This window comes from Schistocerca serialis, chromosome 7 (assembly GCF_023864345.2).
Source record: "Schistocerca serialis cubense isolate TAMUIC-IGC-003099 chromosome 7, iqSchSeri2.2, whole genome shotgun sequence".
Lineage (NCBI taxonomy): Eukaryota > Metazoa > Arthropoda > Insecta > Orthoptera > Acrididae > Schistocerca > Schistocerca serialis.
In genome coordinates, this window is record NC_064644.1 from 427,329,094 (window position 1) to 427,354,891 (window position 25,798).

The window sequence follows — 25,798 nt, forward strand, 5'->3', positions numbered from 1 at the left end:
GTTTCTGGTCCTTAACACGCCTTTCGGCCTCTATCAATACCAACGCTTGCCATTCGGGGTTGCTAGCGCCCCAGCTCTTTTTCAGCGATTCTTGGAACAATTATTGCTCCCTGTCCCGGGGTGTATCAATTACATGGACGACATAGTTGTCACTGGCTCCACTGAAGAACATCTTCAAAATCTCCACACACTTTTTAATGTCTTACAGACTGCCGGTCTTAAGTGTAATCTTCAGAAATCACAATTTTTTCAGGCATCTATCACGTACTTGGGGTTTCAACTCTCTTGGGATGGTATTCGTCCACTTCAACACACTGTTGCAGCAATCGATGCCCTTCCTCGCCCTACATCTGTTAAGGAACTGCAGGCCTTCTTGGGGAAAATATCATACTATCACAAGTTTTTACCGTCTGCGGCGTCGGTGGCTCAGCCGTTGCATCGCCTGTTGCATAAAAACGTGCCTTTTCACTGGTCCGCGTCATGTGACGCGGCTTTCCGGAAATTAAAGACTATGCTGAAACAGGCCCCGTGCCTGGCTACTTATCGGCCTGGCCAACATCTTGTTCTTGCCACAGACGCCTCTCAATACGGAGTCGGTGCAGTCCTTGCGCACCATTTTTCTGACGGTTCGGAACAACCCATCGCTTATGCCTCCAAAACGCTCACGGATGCCCAACAGAAGTATTCTCAAATTGAGAAAGAAGCTTTGGCCATCATTTATGCTCTTCATAAGGTTGGTGTTTTTCTCTATGGCTCAAAATTTCATCTTGTTACGGATCACAAACCACTTGTTTCCTTGTTTCATCCATCAACGTCACTTCCCGACAAGGCTGCACACCGCCTCCAGCGTTGGGCTCTTTACTTGCCCCGTTTCAATTATGAGATTCATTTCCGGCCAACGGCTCAACATGCAAATGCTGATGCTCTGTCTCGCCTTCCCATGGGTCCTGATCAGGCATTCGATAGGGACGAACTTTTGTGTTTCCACCTGGATGTCGCCGAGCAGCGGGTTGTGGACGGGTTCCCCATCACTGGGGACAGGCTGGCGGCTGCTATGGGTTCTGACCCTACCCTCTCCCGGGTTTTACGCTGTATTCAGAAGGGTTGGCCAGATCGCCCGTCCGCTAAGACTTCTGATCCGTTGCAGAACTACTACACTTTGCGCTACCGCCTCACGGCTAGGGATGGTGTTATCCTCCTCTCCACTGACAATGCTTCGCCGCGTGTTGTGGTACCTGCGTTTTTGTGTGCTTCAGTCTTGCGCCTCCTTCACCAGGGGCACTGGGGTGTGTCTCGCACAAAATCTCTGGCGCGCCGTCATGTGTACTGGCCTGGCATCGACTCTGAAATGGCACACATGGTCGCTGCCTGCGGCCCTTGTGCGTCACAGGCCGCTGCCCCGAAGCCATCTTTGTCACCGTGGCCTTCGCCTGAGAAGCCCTGGGAGCGCATTCATGCTGACTTTGCGGGACCCTTTTTGGGTACTTATTGGCTCCTCGTAATTGACGCCTACTCTAACTTTCCTTTCATTGTCCGTTGCACGTCACCTACCACCGCGGCAACCACCAGTGCTCTCGCCCGCATTTTTTCTCGGAAGGCCTCCCTTCTACTCTTGTTACTGATAATGGTCCGCAATTTTCCTCTCCCGACTTTGCGGATTTTTGTGCTCGTCACGGTGTTACACATGTCACGGCCCCGCCGTTCCATCCACAATCCAACGGTGAGGCTGAACGACTGGTCCGCACATTTAAGGCTCAGATGCGGAAACTTCTGACTTCTTCTGCTGCTGATGATGCGCTTCTCCAGTTCCTGGCGTCTTACCGTTTCACACCCATGGGCGATCACAGCCCGGCTGAGCTCTTACGTGGCCGACAGCCCCGCACGCTACTTCATCTTCTGCGGCCTCCCACCTCACGGCCGCGGGTGCCTTCACTTGGCCGGTTCACCGCCGACGACCTCGTCTGGGTACGGGGATATGGCAGGCGGCCAAAATGGAGCCCGGGCCGCATCTTAAGACACCGTGGCAGATGCCTGTATGAAATCCAGATGGACATGGGTGTTGCAGTGCGTCATTCGGACCAGCTTCAGCCTCGGATGCCAGCAACGCCTGTTCCAAATGCCGCCACACCACCTTTGGCTCTACCTGATGCTCGGGATCTTGGCATCTCTCAATACTCACAACGCAGCCCTCTCACCGTCATCGTGATGCCAGCACCAGAACGGACGCCACCAGGAGACGTGCCCATGCAAGAACCAGAGGACCATCCTCTGTCAGAGTACATCTACTCGCCTCCTCCTCCAACGGACACCGACACATCGCCCATGTCTCCTGTCATATCAAGTGGACTTGCCGCAACGGGCGGATTGGTGCATGGGGCCCCAGCAGATTCGACCCCTACGTCTCCTGTCATCTCGACTCGTTATCTTCGGGGACACTTCCGTCCGTACGGGAAGCCTCCTCCTCGAGACTTTACGGTGAGTCAAACAACGCCTATGGACGTTAGCCATCTCCAGGACACCTCCATCAAGACCAGTGCAATAATTTCAAAGGGGGGAAAAGTGTTGTGACTCGCCGATTATTCAAAGTGCCGCCGCGCAATTACGCACGTCCTCTACGTGCGGGGCTTTCTGCCAGCCATGCAGCAGCTGCACCACCTAAGTGGCCAGCCAAGCAGCGGCCACTAGACTGAGACTCAGTGTTTAATCGAATGCCGACTTGTACACAGGTCAACTTACTCAGTGACTTATATGTGTTGTTGTGTTGTCCGAAATATGTGTTAAATTTGACGATTTAACACAGTTATTTTTTCTTGCAGGTCAGCTTCACTAATTCCCTTGATAAAAAGGCTCATATTGTCTGCAAAAAGTACTGATTCTGCTCTTGTCAGATGGTTTTGAAAATCATTAATAGAAACTAAGAAGAGCAGAGGGCCTAGAACAGAAGCCTGGGGTACACCACAGTTGACTTTCTGATATGTTGAGTAATATTTTGTGCCATTATGCATTATTTCAGCACTATTGATATCTGTTGCACAGCTACGATTGAAACCAGCTATATGCTTTTCCACTGACTCCATTGCAGTGCAGGTTTTCTAGCAAAATATCATGGTTGATGAGGTCAAATGCCTTACATAGATCTAAAAATGTTCCACATAAGCCCTCATTATCCATTGCAGATAAAACCTGTTCCAAGTGATATAGAGCTGTTTTTCCTGAACCTATTCTGTGCATTGGTAGCAGGGATTATAGTGTACAGCATCCATACCACATAATGGAAGTTTGAGAAGGTGTCAAGCAGCAGCACCCACACAACTTCCAAACACAGCCTGGAAAAATCAATGTGAATCCTCTGCCAAGGTTAGTCAGCACAGGGCCATGAAGAGAAACATTGCACATGGGCTACTTGATTGACGGAGGGGGCTGCACAGAAGTGGCACACACATTCAATGTCAGCATGAAAGCCATGCCATTAGATGTGCCTCTGGGTCTATATCTTCATGAGCCTCATCCCCTCATGTGAAGCACAAAAGAATTGGAGGATGCATACGTGGAACAGTAGTGGAATGATGATCTGGCAGGTAAGATGTCCTTTGTGGCCTTGAGTCAGCAACACAGCGTGAAATGATTGTGACAGACCAGTTTGGTCTGGATGGAAGCATGCTCTGGCTACCCCTTCTGCACCACTCACAAAACTTCCTGCAGGACCTGATTGCATGACAACACCACAGCTACCTCACATATAATCCTTACGGATTCATCCAGAGTTTATTGTAGATGTTGGTCCAGTGATGGGTACAGAAAAACCTCATGGAGAGGGCACTGAAGATATCTTGAGTTACCTTTATTTTTACCATAATACAAAATAATCAGTCACATGCAAAGTTTAAGAAAGTTTTATTTAAACTGATTATGCACATATACAAGACAATACCATCTTATGATTTAAAACAGTGAATTTTCTGTTAGGTATGTGTTAGCTATCTATGTCCCAGATAGAAACGTATAAAACACGATGACATGGATGCATGTGCTACATAGGAAAGTACAACTACTCAATAACTCAATTCATTCGAGTTGACTGATGACAGAAACAAACGAATAGCATGCGGGCTGTCAGTTAGGGGTGGCACAGCTGGCAATGCGGGTGGCCCCGCAAGGGGGGCACGCGCCCCCCATAAGTATCCGCCATTGTGTTGGTCCAGGGCGAAACAAACTTTATCCTGGCAGTTACTGTCCACACTGGGACCATGAGCAAGACAGAGCATACGCAGCAGCATGTTGAGCAGTGGGGCAATAGTGGATTTCAAGGTGATAGACACTTAAAAACAATGCCCAGCACTGTAGATACTGTGCCATCTTTTCTGGGAGACTGGAGGAATGCCAGACTAATGAAATCAAGGGATTGTTGTTAGTCATCAGCTGGAATTTGTCGTCATACAAATACATATGGCATTTCTTGTCCCCTAAATTATCACTTAAGTCTCCTTCTCAATCTGTGACTAGATGAGCTGTGCTGCAATCAATAGTTTGAAGATGAAGGTGACTGGCCTTTCAGAACCACCTAAAAACTTATGGACAAAACTGCCACAATATTGTATTTTGACACATCCACTGTGAACGTAAATATGAATACGGTATCAGACATGGCGCCATCTTGAAACTGACCTTAAGATGCTGAAAATGTTGTTTACTAGTGGCCAGCCACACAAATTGATGTCTTTCTTGCTTAGCTGATTTAGGGGTTGCACAATTTGGGCCAGTTGTGGAATAAACTGGGCACAGTATGAGATTTTACCCAGGAATGGCTGCAACTGCTTAAGGTTAGTAGGGGTCAGCATATTAATGATAGCATCAATGTGCTGGCATGGTGGTGTGATACCCTTGTGACTAAGAATGTGCCCCAGACATTTGACAATGAGGGCAATGAAACCCACCCGAAATCACCTTGCAGACATTTATTTAAGGAACTCGGGATATTCACAGCACCTTCGCAATACATATATTCACTTATGAAATCTTTCATTAATAACCCATCCCCACTCAAAAATAACAGTGAAGTGCATAGCTACATCATTAGAAGAAAGGATGATCTTCACTATTCTGAAAAAAATCTTTGGTCATTTGCCAAACAGTATTAAAAGTCTGACAGATAACCAATCAGCATTTAAAAACAAATTAAAAGAATTTCTGAATATATATGTATGCGCGCATGTGTGTGTGTGTGTGTGTGTGTGTGTGTGTGTGTGTGTGTGTGTGTGTGTGTGTGTGTGTGTGTGTGTGTGTATGTTTGTTTTGGGGCTTACAGGCGCTCAACATCAATGTCATCAGCGCCCTGACAAACATTAAAAGAAACGAATGTGGACAAATGTAGTAAAATGGAACCATACACACAGAGAAAGTGGGAAAAGATGCAACTCCTTCTACTCAATACGTGAATTATTAGATATGAAATAGTAACTGTAAAAAAAATAATTATTTGGTGTATAGAAAACTTATTTTAAAGTGATGCATTCCACATCATTAAGAAATGTCATATTCATGATCTATGGAACAAGGATTATTGTATGTATGTACTGCACTTTCACAACTGACAGCCTAAGCCATTTTCCTGGAGATATTCAGGGTTCCTGTGGTGTTCTGCTTGTGTCAACCCTATAACAATGATATCCTCTACCTTTACTAACACAGTGTAAAATACCTCGAATCAATCATTTCAAATACTTTTGGAAAATGGCAAGTGCACTAGAAACCCCGAAAGGTAAGCAGTTGTACAAGCCAAACAGCATATTTCAGACTAGCAGCTCACCCAATGTGCCAATGGTGTAGATTTGCTTTTTTTAGATCTATTTTTGAAAAATAGTTTCCCCTGGTCAGTTTAGTTAACAAATTGTCTAAGAAAGGTGTAGGATAGAGATCATTGTTGGACTGGGCATTTATAGTGGACTTAAAATCACTATAAATGCATAAACCCATTACATTTATTAAAGCCAACCATAGGCATTGCTCATTGAAGCACTGAAACTGGGGAATTGAAACTTAGATCCTGAAGCCATGCAAATTCTGCTTGAACAGCTTCTCTAAGTGCAAATGCTAGTTGGGAAGCTGTACGAAATGTTGGTACCACTAGAGGCTGCATTGAGATGTGAGCAGTAAACTTATGGAACATCTGAATATTAGTTCAAAAATCTCATTGTACAAGTCGTACAGATCATCAAAGTTACAAAAAGGCACTATTTTAGACACTAATCTGATGTGGTCCACTACTTTAAAACCAAAACTGGTAAAGCCACCTAAGCCAAAAAGTTAGCTGAAGTAAGAGAGCACACAATTAAGGTTAGTACACATTCAATATTTTTTGTATGTAGCTGCTCTTTGTGGCAGGAATGGGAAAGACTGACCAGTTAAAACCAATACTGGTATTCCTCGGTAGTTGACTGCTCTTGGTTATAACAGGTTCTTTTCACTTTTTGCAAAAGATTGGGTAAAAAAAACAGTATGTCAATTTGCCAGAGCAGCAGTGCTAAAATTTTTGGTTGTTTTTAACAAGTCATATTTACTGGTGAAATTTTTCCTTACTTTGAAATATGGGATTATACAGGAATGGGTAAAAGCAATCAATGCTATTTTAATAAGAGTGCCTACAATTAGAAACCAGCAGCAAGCATGATGTAAGAATTGGTAACACAGTGGAGACAATAATGTACCTGTATCTGTGTGACATGACCTGTTAGATGATACATCAATTGCATTGCAGCATGGTACCACCAAAGTTTGGAAGTATTTTACAAAGTGTGGTAGCAATGTTGTACAATGCTCTCCTTTTTTTAAAAGATTAAAAATGGAAGGAGGCATGACAAATTTGTGATGTCACATGTGGAGAACACATCTACAATATTCATCAGAAGAGAACATAAATTTGATTGATATACCTATAATTTTATTGATGTGCTATAAACTTAGGATAATAACTGAATCCTTAATTTCGTGATTGCTTTAGGGTGAAAAATTGATACCATCCAAAACTGATGATACAGGGAAGTCATCAACTTGGGACCTTGCTATAGCCATTCCTGTCACCTTCACATTTGCAATATTTGCTGGAGACAGTAAGACTAATTTCTGCTGCAGCCTCAAAAACATATTCATTACAATTTGTTGAGTTTTGTTCCAAGTCTATGTTTATTAAGCTAAGGTTCCCAAATATGGCCACCTTTTTTGTTATCACTTGTAAATCCATCAACTTGCTGGAACAGAGAAGAGTACATGCTTTATTACGCACTCAAATATATTTATCATTTGTGGTTAGGTCATGTTCTGTAACACCTCTGTGACACAGACATATGCAACATCAATGTTATTCAGATTTGCAGAGATAATAGTGTTTCCGTAGTTTACCTACCTCCTCGCTTCACTGATAAAATGCAACCACTGGATGTTTCTTTTATTTCTCCATTAAAATTATACTATTCTATAGAAAATGAGTCCGCCACTTGTGGTCTCGCAGTAACGTTCTCTCTTTCCAAGCACGGGTCCCGGGTTCGATTACCAGTGGGGTCAGGGATTTTCACCTGCCCCGAGATGACTGGGTGTTATTGTGTCGTCTTCATCATCATTCATCCCCATTATGGTCGGAGGAAGGCAACGTCAAACCACCTCCATTACGACCTTGCCTAGTACGGCAGTGCGGGTCTCCCACATAGTTCCCCTATGCTCTGTCAAGAAGCATGGAACTTCATCATCATCAAAGAAAATGTAAAAAGCAATGATAATAATAAAAAAGTGGCTTTCCTTTATTTGAGAGATAGGTTATCCAAATATGGCCCCTATGCTTTAAAGGCGTTCAAACTTTGACAGTTAGTAATAAAATCACCAGACACACAATAAATTCCAAAAAATGGATAACACTAGAAAATAATCAAGTATAAACATTTAGTTTTCAGATGAGTGCAAATATATGTAGTTTTACCTGAGATTCATCCATTACTTTTTCCATGGCTCCACCAAAAGCATGGTTTGGATTGAGTCCACTTTTCATCTTTGTTGACTTGCAAATACAGTTCACTGCAAAATGGGCATTTTGTATCTTCACCACCATCACTTTCATCATTAACATCTATATGACCCGAATTTAAATCAAAATCTTCTTCAGCTTCAGAATCCTCAGAGGATTCAGAGGAAGAAACGTTTCTATTCCTCCTTCAGATTTCACAACCCGTCTTCTTGCTTGCAACTGATTCCTCCTTGTCTTGCTTCTTCTAATGTTACTCCACAATAACATTTTTGTAAAGTGAGACTATGATAAGGGTAACAGAAATTTGTTGGGTGGAACTGCTTGGTTTAATGGGAGGCAAAGATAGAATTTCCTGAGATGATCACAATTACATCTACATAGATACTCTACAAGCCACCATACAGTATGTGGTGCAGAATACCCTGTACCACTCCTTGTGACTGGTATGCATTGATTGTTATTTTCAGCAGTAGGCTCTGGTTGCATAAAGAGTAGGCCAAAGTTTTTTTCATCAAAGGGGAAAATTCTCGTGGATCTAAACACACTGATGGACACTGACATATTTGAAGCTTTTTTATGCATGGTCCATCAGAGTGCCAATTTGATACTGATTAAATACTCTGCTTTCATCCACATTCAGTCATTTTTCAGTTTCTTTAGCATACTATAATTTTAGTCGAAAAATAAAAGAAACATTCACTGGTTGCATTTTATCAGTGAAGTGAAGAGGCAGATTAACTATGGAAACACTATTATCTCTACAAATCTGAATAATATCAATGTTGCAGATGTCTGTGTCATGTACCCATCTACAATTAAAAGCACTGGATCATCATTGGACAGTGTGACAATGCTGATGAAGTGCTGGAACCATTTTGTGAATAAGTCCACCTGTATCCAACCAGAAGCATGAGTTGCTCCAATTCTACGTGGAGGAGTTCCATCAAATAATTCAGCCTTGAAATTGTTTCATGGAAAAATCATCATGGTTGGAATAAACTGTACATAATCAGACACACACATTCCAAGAGCCACAAGTGAACCACATTCAGCATAAGACAATCAGTGAATTTGATGTTTGCCTTTTACAGAAACAAGTCTTTTGGAGTTATGCTGACCTACCATAAAATCTGGTTCATCAACATGAAAAATTTTCATAGGATTGTGTTTTATTTTCTCCATTTCCAGTTTTAGATTAAATAAAAATTTGTCCATGTTCTCCTTTGCAAATCCCTGGATTCTAGATTGAGAGAGCAGCTGTGGTGTTCTTAAGGAAACATCTGGATGGCATCTCATGAACAGTTGCAACCATTACTCACCTGTGAGTCCTTGTCAAGAGTCAAAAGAATGCTGTTTTATTTCTAATGGCTAGTTGAAAAGCCATACCTTTACCATCATCTGCATCTAAACCATAATAACTTTTCTCCATTATTTTATAGTACCCGACGAGCTTAGCCTCTTGCGAGTTTTATAACCTAGTGCAGCATTCAAAACATTTGTTAATTCAGCATTCTGCAACTTTGGAGTCTTCATATATGTCATGAGTGTCGTTCTCAGTGTCCCAAATTCATGTACCTCTTACTTAACAGCCACATTTTCCTCTTGATCAGCATTAAGTACACTGAACATTGCATTTTTAACTCAGTTTCATTTTTGTCATTTGAAAATAGCAAGAGTAACTATTTAAAGATATGCTAAGATATTTAACCAAATATGGCCAAGGGGCCATAATTAGATCTGGCATATTAGGATACCACCTACAGTGCAGAGGGTGCTTGAGTGCAAATCCAAGACAAAACAAAGAATACTGACTTTTTGTGATTAAAAAACTCGTTTTCTAATATTCATATTTCACTGTGAAACACATTCTGTAATTAACTCACCTTTGCACTGAACAGAAAACACAAGATTCAGGACTGTCACAGAGCAAGCTTCTCTTTTCATGCACTGTGCCTGACTTACCAATGCCCTCTGAAAAAGTTTATGCTAATACCACTTGAACACACCACTTGCTGGAGAGTGTAGATAAGGTGGCCATGTTTGGATAAGGGGCCATATTTTGCTCCTTTACCATACTGGAAGTAATAGCAAGAAAAAACTGAAAATTGGTTATTTCAGAAACCAGTTATCTTGAGCAGTTTTCAAAGTCAGATTGCACCAAGCAATCGCCTTGTTGAAGTTCACTCTCTCATATACTCTTGAGTTTAGGTATCCAAGAACATACTGAAAACAGGATAGCAAACAATGGAAAATCCAGGATGGACTAATGACAATATTATGAAAAGGATAGACTGCTACACACTATATAGTGGAGATGTTGACTTGCAGACAGGCACAACAAAAATACTGCTAAACAAATAAGCCACTGGCTGAAAGACCTTCTTGTGAAGTAGCCAAGAAAAAAAGAAAGAAACACACACATTCACACAAACACAACTCACACACACATGACCACTGTCTCTGGTCACAGATGTTGGACTGAGTTTGGCCTTGGCAGCCAGACCTTTGTATTAAGACATCTGTACTCATTCAGAAACTATTAGTAAGTAGGCTTTTAACATAGCCATAATTAATCTTGTATTATTCTTCAATAACCAGCAAGATGTGTCAGTATTGGCAAGGATTTGTATTCTCTGCCATTAGTTGCTCAGCATCAGGGTTTCTGACCAACACCACAGGTAACATGAATTTCCTAATATTTCTTAAGATATATTTTATATGGGACCTAATGGTGGAAGGCTTTATTTATGCAATAAACAAGGCTGACACCATTATGACATAACTCTTTGGTTTTTCTGAAAGGGATATTACAAGGGTGGTTTGAAAAGTTCTAGGAATCACCATGAGAGGTCAGCACTAGTGCAATGAGTTGTTCATGTGAGATTCATTGGACTGTTGCCTGTAAACATGTGTCACATCAGTGCTCTTGGAAGAAAGCTGTGGCAGTGTGTTGTTGTTCCAGCATAGTGATTTGCTAAGATGGAAAAAATCAAGATTCAAGAAGTGGTTAAGTACTTCATAAAGAAAGGTATGAAAGCAAAGGACATTCATGCCAATTACCAGAATACACTGGGGGACTCTGCTCCTTCATACTCAACTGTTGCCAAGTAGACAAAGGAATTTAAATTTAGTCAGGAGAGCTTAGATGATGATCCGGGCAGTGGTTGGCCAAGGTGTGGCACTACTCCAGAAATTATCGCAAAAGTGCACAAAATGGTCTTGGAGGACTGCCGAATGAAAGTGTGTGAAATTGCTCACGCTTGTCAGATCTCATCTGAAATGGTGTATCACATTTTAACTGAAGAATTAGAAATGAAAAAATTTATCTGCAAGATGGGTGCCACGACTCTTGATGCGTGCTTGCATACATGTGCCGTCACCAAGGTAAAATTACACAAACTAAGGTATGAATTGTTGCCACACTCGCCTCATTTGCCTGATAATGCTCTGTCAGACTTCCATCTCTTCCCAGAACTGAAAATTTTTCTTGGTGGATGAAGATTCACTTCAAACGAAGAACCGATACCCGGAGTTGACAACTATTTTGCAGGCTTGGAGGAAATTCGTTTTCGAGATGGGATCAAGGCACTGGACCATTGTTGGACCAAGTGCATTAATCCACAGGGAGATTACACTGAAAAATAAAAAATGTTTCAGTGATGTAAGTACTTTTTTTCTATTCCGTTCTGAGAACTTTTAAAACCACCCTCGTACATCAGCCAAGTAAGCTTTTCTTTGCTTTATGGGAAACAGATTATTTTCCTTTTTTGTGACATGGGAATAGGTTATTAATTTTTCTTTCAGGTAAACATTTTTTTACTACATTGAGTTTGATAATTTTCATCATTTTTGTTACTCCTTTTTACAGAAATTTTCATTTCCAACATTACTTTTTAAAATTTTCTTTGCTTTTTGCATCGTCCATGTTTGTTGACGTGTTTTATACATTGTAAGGTTGGATTTCTTGTTCAGTCCCGATAAATTTTTACTTCGCCTCACCATTCAGTTTATGTCCAATGGAAAAACCAGGAAAAGCCATGAATGAAGGCTTCCACCACATGTTACAATTATTTTTATTACATTGAATATTTTCCATTCCTTTTGAAAACAGCTAACAATTATTGTTTTCCATTCATAAGAAGTACATTACTCTTTGTTCTCTGCCAATCACATGGTTTCTGATAAGTGTTCCTTGCTCTCATAGTAAATGTTGGGAATGTTTCAGTTACATATTCACATAGATGAATTTCAAAGTTTTTAAATACATATACAAACACAACGCGCGGGAAGTCTGTTTGATACAGATGTTTTCATTTACAGTGTTTTTCTCATAATTATAGATTACATAATTTTATTTTCTCAGGTTTACATATCTTGATAAACTGTCTTTTTGATTATTTCAATTATTTTTGTGCATGGAGAGATGCTGGATTTTATAAATTTGTTTTATTAGCATTGTAGTTGCACATAACAAATGGAAATTATTCTTGTTGTTTGTTTCTCCATTCATCAGTGTGCCTGTGTGGTTTGAGTCATCAACAGGGAGGACCCTCATGATGATAGCGAAAATAGCTTGTAGGGACACCACCCATTGGGTTGTGGCAGCATGACATGAAATAATTGTACACTTAAGTATCACAAATAAATATAAAAAAAGCATATTTTGTTACACAGTCACTGTCTGCCCACTGTTTACTCTTCACATGTTCTATAACAGTACACCACTGTTCATGAATGCACAACTGCTGCACATGCATACATAGTGCATCATGTAGCTAGCCACATACAGTTCTACCACCCTTTACACAGATCATGAAGTTTTCTTAAGTGGCCAAGCCACACGGTTTATTTCTTAACAGTTCCACCATGTATCCCGATTGGCGCCCCACAACAGTCACTGAGTGCTAGTGACACCATTGTTACTTCATTGGTGCATTACTGAAGAGTGTTCTTCCTACTGAAGACACTGCTTACAGGTAAATTCCATTTACAGTGTTTTGTTTAGTTTCACACAACACTCTCCCTACTGCATCCATGGTGTAGCACCACTGCATGTGTGTGTGGTTAGACTAGCTAATGCTTTTGCCTACACTGTCAATTTGCAGATACAAACCTATCAGGCCATATTGCATCCTCACATTATAGCTCCTTTAGACTGACACCCCTTATCCTACATGATTGTACTGTCCTATCATTAATGAAATAATTTGTTATAACTCTAATAATCATTTTTAACCTAGAATATATATATCTGGCTGGATTACAAATACCTTTAGCCAGTTTCAATATGCAAAGAGCCAGTAGCTTATCACCAAGTGGATATGTTACTATTTGTCCCTTAATCATGTATTTTCCCTGCACACACCACAACCAAGCTTAGCCAAAAAATATTGTCCAACAGCAAGAACTAACAGAGAAACAAATGGGATCCACAATAAAACTCACAATAAAACCTGGTTTTAATTACATATTTTATAGAGCACTCAGAATCATTCAGAGTTGCTTTCTATTCAATCTCATTATTTAACTGTGATTCAGTGCCCTTTCATTCTACAACCATTACCATAAACCTCAAATAGAAATCTATATGCATTGTATACATCCAGAGCCTGTGACCCCAGCACATCACTTGATTCACTTAATACACTGCTAGAAAACATTATGTCTTAGAGTAAAATTCAAAAAAGCTGTGTATCATCTACTACCATATGTGGTCTCATTTATGCCTAGTTCATTCATCAGGGTATTACTTGTGCCCATGTGCAGACATAATTCCACATTTATATTTATTTTTTAAAACATTATTGGAAAAATCAGTGATCACAATATAACATTTACAATTAATTATAAAGGTCTAGATTGGAAGGAATGTTCATTAAAAGATGACCGGTTTTGATTATCATACGATCCATCTTCAGACATGAAACAATACTGATGAACCATGGCTGTGCATGGAAAGTGCTGAATGATTATAGTCAACTGCTCCAATACTCTTATCATCTTCTTAACATTTCCTTGCTTCTCCCATTAACTGTTCCTCATTCAAAATGTGGAGCAGCAGCGTAAATAGCACTTAACATTTATAATTACAGCTAGGTGGTAAATTTCCATTGTCAGGAAATAATTACTTAATACTACATTTATATAACTTTCTATTATTTATAAACATGTGCATTTAGCTGTAAGTACCCTTGCGCTAGTGAGGAGTGCATACTCGGGTAACTAATTTACACATTTTGATATACATTGTATATAGAATACCTTTATCACGTGTCTACTTTTCAGCATCCATTAGGTTATAGTTTTCTGTACCTTGAACAAATAAGCATTTTTTACTCTCCCTACTGGTAGCATTTTTTGAATCTCTGTGTTCATAAAGGCCCTTAATTTTGTGGGTTCCTGGGTATACCAGCATGGGGTATATAGGCTAATTCGAATGGTCCTAAATACAATGTCTGTCATTTTTTATTCATTTTACTTAACAGAGGAGATTTGAGTAAGGAAGTACTTCCTTTTGTGGATCCACTTATGACAACAGGTCTATTGCTCTTGGAATGGGGTACGATATGGGGCAAAAGTATCCCACCAGTGACACTGAAAAAAACATATGTTGAAGCTCCACATGATACCCCTCGAAAACCACAATATTTTGGTTTTCTGATGATTTGTTAAAACGTTACAGGCCTCTTTCAATGAGAATAATTGTGAAAATGTAATGAAATGGAAAATTGAGAAATTGTAATAAAGAAACCAAAAGAGATAGAGATCTGTATTTATTTTCAATAAATACTTTGTTCCCAATACTATGAGACATGATTAATACACACACACTTCTGAATTTATTTATTTATTTATTTATTTTGAAAAAACAGACTATGAAAATTTGTAACCTTTTGCAAATTTCAAAATTATGTGTTGGCATAATCCGTATCATTTCAGGTGTGGGGTGGAGGGTGGGGGAGGGATGTTACCTTCATAATCTCGAATGTTATTTTATTTAACATATGTTAAAATTCAGGAGTAAGTAAGAAAAACATATTTTTTTTGTTTTCTCCAAAAAAATTTCTGCCTCGAGATACAGGCCACCAAAGATGACACTGTGAACACCATATTGAAGATGCGAATTTCAGAAAAATTTTAAAATGCTGTATCTCTAACAGTTTTAGATATTTTGTTAAAGTTTTTTTTTTTATTTGAAAGATAATTGCTTTATGATTACAATGATATCCTCCGTTTGGACTTATCTGTCAAAGTTCTTTTGCCTTTTGAATATTTTTTATAATTTACAGGAAATTTTTTTTTAAAAATGCCAATCCAGAAAAGTTAGATTTTTTTCTGTTGATTAGTACCATGTAGTACTATATTCTCTGTAAAGGAGAGCTTCCACTTTTAAGTTGGACAGATTTTATTTTATAAAATCATCATTTTTAACTTTCAAGGACAATGTATGTCATCACTGAAGTTGTTTCTTACTAATTTCTTTGTTATAATGTTTATTTCTATTGTCTTTGTTGCAGTTATTTCTTATCACTTTCTTTATTGCAGCTATTTCTTTTCACTTTCATTGTTGCAGATATTTCTTACACTTTATCGTAGTTTCTTGTCAGTTTTTTTGTCGTGGTTGTTCATTGCAAGTTTCTGTATTTTAGTTGTTCAGTGCTAATTTGTTTACTGAAGAGACTTCTAAGAAATCTGAGACTATCCAGTGAGCTGTGTGTTTTCGTGAGGAGTTTGCCAGCTGACACAGTTGCAGTGTGTTTTGTGAAAAGGACTGTTTGAAATGTCTTCTGACTGGGGCCACAAGAGAGTGAAGTGTGCTGACTATTTGCATATCCATAAAAGAGTGATATATAAGACAAACAAAAAAAAACAGAATTTGTTCAGGTTGGGAATAAGTGTTCTCATTTAAAGACTATGTTTCAAATTGAAGATGTTACAAGTGACAACATTTTGTATTCCAAATGTTTTGGCAGAGTAACAACAATGATAGTTTCTGAACAAAGTGAAGCCTCCCATGGTATGGTGCAGATGATGCAGATTTTGCAACTATGGAGGTAGGTGTTAGTCCTGTTAAGAAACCATGGTCAGTGGCGTCGAGTCATAAGCTCTATGCATCAAGAGAGAGAGAAATTACTAAAGCTATTGATGAATACACTACAGCAAAACTGACCACAGTCTTCAAAGTAGAAATTCCATCATCAGAAGAAAACAAACCAAAGCACTCTTGCCAGGAATTTTTCACAAATATCAATTCAGCTGTTGAATATTCAAAGAAAACAATTTTGAACCACGTTCCATCAGTATCATAGTACATGGTAGACAAATCAAGAAATGCGAGGTCTGTAAAAGGAGTTTTTGGAAGAACAGATCCCTATTATGGTCATCCTGTAGAAGAGCTCAAGTCCAAATAGTGCAGTCATTTTTTCTGGACGATAAATGGGACTGTTCTCGCCAGAGTACCAACAAGACACTCTCCCTGTAACAGCTGAAGGTCAAAAAGTTGTGAAAGTGAAGAGGTACATGACTTGCAGTGTTAAACAAACGTTTGCAATTTGTAAGAGCAACTATACAACTTTACATACTGGAAGATCAAAATTTATGCACTACGACCTAAGTGGGTAGTTCCACGCCCACCTAGTTATGTCTGTTTATGTATGAACTTTATGTGGTAACTTTGAAGAACTTACAGGAGCACATGACATATGACACCTTGGTTGAGCGTGTGAAGTCATTAGTAGTCTGTGACGTAAAGCGAGAGACTTGTTTGTTTCAATAATGTGGTGACTGTCCTGGAAAGGGTGGACTGTCTTTACAGACACTTGGTCTGGAAGACATAGCAGATAACTCTGAAAAAATTACATATGCAACATGGGAGGAAAATAAAATAAGAAAACTGTAACCTTTGACAGTTTCGTTGATGAACTTGGTAAATGGTCCGTGAAAGCAGTAATACATCAGCATCTGAAGAAATTGCAAAAACAACACATTGCAGAAGTGAAAGGGTGTGTACAGGCTAAAGAAATATGTTTAGTACTTCACTGTAATTTTGCTGAGAACTGGTCTGTAATTCTCCCACAAGAAGTACAAGGATACCATTCGAGTAATGACCACGTTTCCATTTTTCCAGGAGTGATATATTTTCGAAACAAGACCACAAATGTTGCAGTTATAAGTGATGACATAGGACACGACTCAGCACATGCTTTGCTAGCAATGCGCAAAATTCCTCAACTGCGAAAGGGGCAGAGAAGATCATCATTACTTCTGATGGTACTCCTAGTTATTTTAAAAATCTTTACCAGCTGTGTGAATTGAGTAAGTCGCTAGTGCCAACTGACTGGGTATACAGTGCTGCTGGTCACGGGAAGAGGCCTTGTGATGGTGTAGGATGCCTGCTGAAGGACCATGCTACAAAACACAATCTTTCCAGACCAAATACAGTTGTGATTCAAAATACTGAGGATTTTATAAGATTTCAATCTTACACATCCACAGCCCTCATTCTTTTGTCCAAAGAGGAAATCGAAGAATTCCCATGAACAGAAAAAAGGAGAATGGTCCAAACAAACTACTCCTGTGAAAAGAATTCAGAAGACACATTTTTGGACTCAAAGGGATGGTCAAACTCATATTGCACGCACTTTAAATAGCAAGAATGAAGAAATTTTGTTCGTTTGGCCAACACCTCAGAAAGAGCAGGATAATATTCAGATTCCCAACCTGAGAGGGGGGACGTTTGCGGCATGTGTGTATGACTGTGACTGGTGGATTGCATAGATTATAGACACCAGTTATGAGTTAAACAAAATTGTAGTGAACTTTATTCTACTACATGGACCAGTTTCTGGATATAGGTTTCCAGCTGAAGGCTATCAACAACGCCATCAGTGCTCACTTTCTGTTCACAATGTTTCGAAGTTTTAAGATGGCAGCGATTGAGAAGTTCAGTGAATTTGTGCCTCCACTTATTTCATATTTTCAAATGTTATCCAGCATCAAAAGCAAGAAGATGATCAACAGAAGTGCTTTGCGAAATTTCAAGTCTAGTGCCACGCCAAAAATCGGCAGTGAAAAATCATCCACATCAAAATGTAAGTGTGTAACATGTGAAGTCCATCCTGACAAAGCAAAACTAGTTGAAACTATTAATTTGTTGCAAGAAATTGTGCACAAATTCTTGGCAGAAAACAAAGTGTTAGCTCATAGACTCAAATGTCTTGAAAATGATCATAGAAAACTAAAAACTGCCAAGCAGGGCATAAGTGAATTTGATAGAAATCAAGTGTACACAGTGACCGATGATTCCGTCACCATTTAGTATTCCAACACATTCTGGGTGTACCGGTAACGCTAACCATAGCACAATCAATTCGTCGTCTTTAGTAATAAATTCTCCTGCCGTAATCCAAAAAACGGTAGGCCTATCTACAAAAGCCCCCCCATGAACCATGGATCTTGCCGTTGGTGGGGAGGCTTGTGTGCCTCAGCAATACAGATATCCGTACCGTAGGTGCAACCACAACGGAGGGGTATCTGTCGAGAGGCCAGACAAACATGTGGTTCCTGAAGAGGGGCAGCAGCCTTTTCAGTAGTTGCAGGGGCAACAATCTGGGTGACTGACTGATCTGGCCTTGTAACACCAACCAAAACGGCCTTGCTGTGCTGGTTCTGTGAGCAGCTGAAAGCAAGGGGAAACTAAAGCCGTAATTTTTCCCGAGGGCATGCAGCTTTACTGTATGGTTAAATGATGATGGCGTCCTCGTGGGTAAAATATTCCAGAGGTAAAATAGTCCCCCATTAGGATCTCTGGGCGGGGACTACTCAAGAGGACATCATTATCAGGAGAAAGAAAGCTGGCGTTCTACAGATCGGAGCGTGGAATGTCAGATCCCTTAATCGGGCAGGTAGGTTAGAAAATTTAAAAGGGGAAATGGATGGGTTAAAGTTAGATACAGTGGGAATTAATGAAGTTTGGTGGCAGGAGGAACAAGACTTCTTGTCAGGGGAATACAGGGTTATAAATACAAAGTCAAATAGTGGTAATGCAGGAGTAGGTTTAATAATGAATAAAACAATAAGAGTGCGGGTAAGCTACTACAAACAGCATAGTGAATGCATTATTGTGGCCAAGACAGACAGAAAGCACACACCTACTACAGTAGTACAAGTTTATATGCCTACTAGCTCTGCAGATGACGAAGAGATTGAAGAAATTTTTTTGTTTTTTTGTTTTTTTTTGTCAGTCTACTGACTTGTTTGATGCGGTCTGCCACGAATTCCTTTCCTGTGCTAACCTCTTCATCTCAGAGTAGCACTTGCAACCTACGTCCTCTATTATTTGCTTGACGTATTCCAATCTCTGTCTTCCTCTACAGTTTTTGCCCTCTACAGCTCCCTCTAGTACCATGGAAGTCATTCCCTCATGTCTTAGCAGATGTCCTATCATCCTGCCCCTTCTCCTTATCAGTGTTATGTATGAGGAGATAAAAGAAATTATTCAGATAGTGAAGGGAGACGAAAATTTAATACTCATGGTGACTGGAATTCGATGGTAGGAAAAGGAAGAGAAGGAAACGTAGTAGATGAATATGGATTGGGGGTAAGAATTGAGAGAGGAAGCCGCCAGTAGAATTTTGCACAGAGCATAACTTAATCGTAGCTAACACTTGGTTCAAGAATCATAAAAGAAGGTTGTGTACATGGAAGAGGCCTGGAGATAGTCGAAGGTTTCAGATAGATTATATAATGGCAAGACAGAGATTTAGGAATCAGGTTTTAAATTGTAAGATATTTCCAGGGGCAGATGTGGACTTTGACCACAATCTATTGGTTATGAACTGTAGATTAAAACTGAAGAAACTGCAAAAAGGTGGGAATTTAAGGAGATGAGACCTGGGTAAACTGACTAAACCAGCGGTTGTACAGAGTTTCAGAGAGAGCATAAGGGAACAATTGACAGGAATGGGCGAAAGAAATAGAGTAGAAGAAGAATGGGTAGCTTTGAGGGATGAAGTAGTGAAGGCAGCAGAGGATCAAGTAGGTAAAAAGACGAGGGCTACTAGAAACACTTGGGTAACAGAATAAATATTGAATTTAATTGATGAAAGGAGAAAATATAAAAATGGAGTAAATGAAGCAGGCAAAAAGGAATACAAACGTCTCAAAAATGAGATCGACAGGAAGTGCAAAATGGCTAAGCAGGGATGGCTAGAGGACAAATGTAAGGACGTAGAGGCTTATCTCACTAGGGGTAAGATAGATAGTGCCTACAGGAAAATTAAAGAGACCTTTGGAGAAAAGAGAACCACTTGTATGAATATCAAGAGCTCAGATGGAAACCCAGTTCTAAGCAAAGAATGGAAAGCAGAAAGGTGGAAGGAGTATATAGAGGGTCTATACAAGGGCAATGTACTTGAGGACAATATTATGGAAATGGAAGAGAATGTAGATGAAGATGAAATGGGAGATATGATACTTCGTGAAGAGTTTGACACAGCACTGAAACACCTGAGTCGAAACAAGGCCCCGGGAGTAGACAACATTCCATTAGAACTACTGACAGCCTTGGGAGAGCCAGTCCTGAGAAAACTCTACCATCTGGTGAGCAAGATGTATGAGACAGGCGAGATACCCTCAGACTTCAAGAAGAGTATAATAATGCCAGTCCCAAAGAAAGCAGGTGTTGACAGATGTGAAAATTACTGAACTATCAGTCTAATAAGTCACAGCTGTAAAATACTTATGCAGATTCTTTACAGATGAATGGAAAACCTGCTAGCAGCTGACCTCGGGGAAGATCAGTTTGGATCCGTAGAGATATTGGAAAACGTGAGGTAATACTGACCTTACGACTTATCTTAGAAAGATTAAGGAAAGGCAAACCTATGTTTCTAGCATTTGTAGACTCAGAGAAAGCTTTTGACAATGTTGACTGGAATACTCTCTTTCAAATTCTGAAGGTGGCAGGGGTAAAACACAGGGAGCAAAAAGCTATTTACAATTTGTACAGAAACCAGATGGCAGTTACGAGAGTCAAGGGGCATGAAAGGGAAGCACTGGTTGGGAAGGGAGTGAGACAGGGTTGTAGCCTATCCCCGATATTATTCAATCTGTATATTGAGCAAGCAGTAAAGGAAACAAAAGAAAAATTTGGAGTAGGAATTAAAATCCATGGAGAAGAAGTTAAAACTTTGAGGTTTGCCGATGACTTTGTAATTCTGTCAGAGACAGCAAACGACCTGGAAGAGCAGCTGAACGGAATGGACAGTGTCTTGAAATGAGGATATAAGATCAACAAAAGTAAAATGAGGATAATGGAATGTAGTTGAATTAAGTCGGGTGATGCTGAGGGAATTAGATTAGGAAATGAGGCACTTAAAGTACTAAAGGAGTTTTGCTATTTGGGGAGCAAAATAACTGATGATGGTCGAAGTAGAGAGGATATAAAATGTAGACTGGCAATGGCAAGGAGAACGTTTCTGAAGAAGAGAAATTTGTTAACATCGAGAATAGATTTAAGTGTCGGGAAGTCGTTTCTGAAAGTATTTGTATGGAGTGTAGCCATGTATGGAAGTGAAACATGGATGATAAATAGTTTGGACAAGAAGAGAATAGAAGCTTTCAAAATGTGGTGTTACAGAATGCTGAAGATTAAATGGATAGATCATGTAGCCAATGAGGAGGTATTGAATAGAATTGGGGAGAAGAGGAGTTTGTGGCACAACTTGACTAGATGAAGGGATCGGCTGGTAGGACATGTTCTGAGGCATCGAGGGATCATCAATTTAGTACTGGCGGGCAGTGTGGAGGGTAAAAATCGTAGAGGGAGACCAAGAGATGAATACACTAAACGGATTCAGAAGGATGTAGTTTGCAGTAGGTACTGGGAGATGAAGAAGCTTGCATAGGATATAGTAGCATGGAGAGCTGCATCAAACCAGTCTCAGGACTGAAGACCACAACAACAACATCTACAAAAGATCAAATCATGCACCATCTGAAAGATTAGCCTGTTATTAAGCAAAATGTGGAACCTCGCCAACGAAAATTGTCACTCGTAAACAGAAGCAAGGTAAATTCAACATTGAAGATGACAGTTATTTAACTAACACCATAAATACAGCAAGAAGAATAAATGTACGTTTAATGGGTGATAGTCATCTTAGAGGCCTTGCACATGAAATAAAAAGCGTAAACAGTGAAGTAAATGCTTCAGGTTTTATTAAACCTGGCGCACGTCTTGACCAAGTGCTTTCAACTGTAAACAATATCTCTCGAAAGACAATGAAGGAAGTCTTCATTGTAATCTGTGGTAGTGCAAATGACGTTGCACACAACGATGGTTTGCATGCTGTTAATGCCTTAAAATCTGCTCTAAACCACCTAAATGTCTCAAACGTCATTGTTCTCAATATTCCACACAGGTACGACTTGCCTCAATTCTGGTGTATTAACAGAGCAGTAGCATATACAAATAGTCAAAATGCAGAAATTTGCAACTGTTACGCAAATGTACAAATGGTTAACGTGCAAAATTTTAGTAGAGAACTTTACACCACTCACGGTCTTCACCTCAATCAGCGTGGAAAAAGTCACTTAGCATCCATTATTTGTGAAATCGTGTAAATGCTTGGAGCAACATATACTCAAAACACACACATTCGAAGAATGAGTGCTCCACAACACAAGAAGACTGCAGGAATGGGTATAGACAGACGACATTGGACAAATGGCTGCTGAAAACATCAGGTAAAGCTGATTCTTCCCAGTCTCCCAGTACATGGAAACAGACCAACTTGAATAAATAAATAGTGAAAAGTACCAAACCCACTCTGTCAACTGATATTTATTTTTTAGGGATAAATGTGTAAGTGGTTCTGGAAACCAAAATCTGACTATTTACCATCAAAACATATGTAGCCTGAGCAACAAGATTAATGAACTCTTATGGAGAGCTGCATCAAACCAGTCTTAGGACTGAAGACCACAACAACAACAATTAATATCCAAGGAGCCACAAGGTATAGATTGTGCCCATGTTCAGTGCTTTAGTGAGCTCCATGTTATGTCAGACATTGAAAAACTTGCTGTAGATAATTACTGCTTAGCAACATCTTACTGTAGAAAATTTATAAAAAAAGGTGGAGCAGCAATCTATGCCAGAAACAGCGTCACATGTAGTGTAATTAATGTGCTGAATTTTTGTATAGATCAACAGTTAGAAGTGTGTGCCATAGAGCTGGCTTTAAATAATTTTTACATAGCAGTAGTAGCTTTATACAGAACACCTTCAGGTAACTGCATTTTTTTGAAACAGTTAGATGCACTCTTAATATCCATATTTAAACTCAGTAGAGATGTCATAGTTGTTGGAGACTTCAATGCAAATTTACTATTGAACTCCAGAGACAGAATAGATCTTGAGAACTTGATGTCCTCATATAACCTTGCTTCTGTTGTAAATTTTCCCACCAGAATAAATTCACGAACAAAATCATTAATTGATAATGTATTTATTGACATAACCAAGATTGATGATATAGCTGTCAGGCAAGTCCTGAACGATCTCTCTGACCATGATAGACAAAGACTCACCATTAACAATTTGAGTATTTGTGAGATTAATAGTGGTCCCAACTGGAAAATTACTAGGAAATCCACTGATGAAACTATTGAGATCTTGAAATCACATCTCCAAAATATAGACTGGGGTCCAGTATATAATGTAGAAAGTACCAATTCCAAATACAACCTTTTCAATAATGAAGTGGCTCTAATATTTGAAAGTACCTTCCCAAAAAGAATATATAAAACCCATACTAAAAAATCCACCAACAACCCTTAGATTACCACTGGAATTAGGATTTCTTGCAAAAGAAAGAGAGAGTTGTACATTGCCCCAAAAAATCAGATGACCCTAACCTTTTAAATAACTATAAAAAATACTCTAAAATAGTGAACGAAGTCATTCAGAAATCAAAAAGTATTTATCTGTGCTCAAAAAATAATAACTCCATTAATAAAATCAAAACTATATGGTAAGTGATACGAAATGAGACCGGTGCAAATTACCCCAACAAGACCCAAAATATTGCTCTTAACAATGAAGGTAAGCTAGTTCAAAATCAAGATATTTTAGCTAAAATCTTTAATGAGCACTTTTTAACTGTTGCTGGGAAAACAGCATGCAAAGGCTCTTCAGAAAAGGCAATAAAAACTCTGAAAGAACTTTTCCCGAACTCCATAGACATGATAGGTATGGCCCCTATAACCGAGCAAGAAGTAAGAAAAACCAGAGTGTCTCTAAAAAGTAAAAATTCATCAGGTGTAGACAATGTTTCCAGCAAACTACTAAAAGCCAGCTGTAATCAACTCTCTAAAGTTCTAGCTCATATATTCAATTCCTCTCTAAATCAAGGTATCTTCCCTGACAGAATGAAGTATGTTACTGTGAAGGCCCTCTACAAAAAAGTTGATCCCACAGATGTTTCCAATTATCATCCTATCTCTCTTGTAACAGCAATTTCTAAAGTCTTTGAAAAATTAATACGGTATATGTCAGGATTGTCAATCACCTTGAAAAATTTGCACTAATTAGTAAACAACAATTTGGTTTCAGATGGCATATTCTGTGACCTGACTAAGGCTTTCGACTGCGTCGATTACAGAATACTTTTAGGAAAAGCAGCCCAGTATGGAATCCGTGGACAAATGGGTAACTGGCTCAGATCATATCTAGAATACAGCCAACAAAAAATAGTATTAGGTGTTAACAATCTACAAGTAGGAGAGGTAGAGTCTGACTGGGGAACAGTACATCATGGAGTTCCACAAGGGTCAGTCCTTGGCCCCCTCCCAGTTATTATATATATTAATGACCAACCCCTGTCCTCAAACAGTGCTAGCAATATCACAATGTTTGTAGATGACACAAGTATAGTGACAGCCAGCAAAACCTTCACTGGCGTAGAGTTAAATGCCAACCAAGCAGTTGCAAATGTTCTCTAGCAATAATCCTCAGTAAAACAAATTACATGCAGTTCCAATCCAGTTAAATAAGCCCAGAAGAGATTAACATCCCACACAAGAGCCAACAGTTACAGAGCATTCAGTGCACAAAGTTCCTAGGCGTTCACATAGATAACTGGGTCAACTGGGAATTCCACAAACAGCAAACCCTAAAAAAGCTTAGCTCAGCAACATTTCCCAATCGAATAATCTCCAAAATTGGAGACATCAATGTATCAAAGTCTGCATGTTTTGGCTACTTTCATTCAGTGATGTGCTATGGAATAATCTTTTGGGGCAACTCACCACTTTCAAAAGAAATTTTTGCAAGCCAGAAAAAAATAGTCCAAATTATATGTAGTTTTACTCCAAGAACTTCATGTCGCAATCATTTTAAACAGTTAGGTATAATAACCACTACATCACAATATCTCCTCTCACTCATGGCTTTCACACTTCGTAGTTCCTCTGAATGTGAAACAAATGAGGCATACCGTCATTATAACACAAGACGGAAAGGTGATATGCACTGTGAACAGAAAAATATCTCTCTGGTACAAAAAGGGGTAAAGTACACAAGTACAAAAATCTTTAATGCATTCCCAAGTATATAAAGTGTCTAAAAGAAAAGAAAATGCTATTCAAAAAAAAGCTATAGGAATTCCTACTGGAAAATTGTTTCTACTCTTTAGATGAATTCTTCAGCAGAGACAAATAATTTGAGTAATAATTCAAATTATTTCCTTCGTCATTGTATTTGTATTGTTTTTTATCACTATT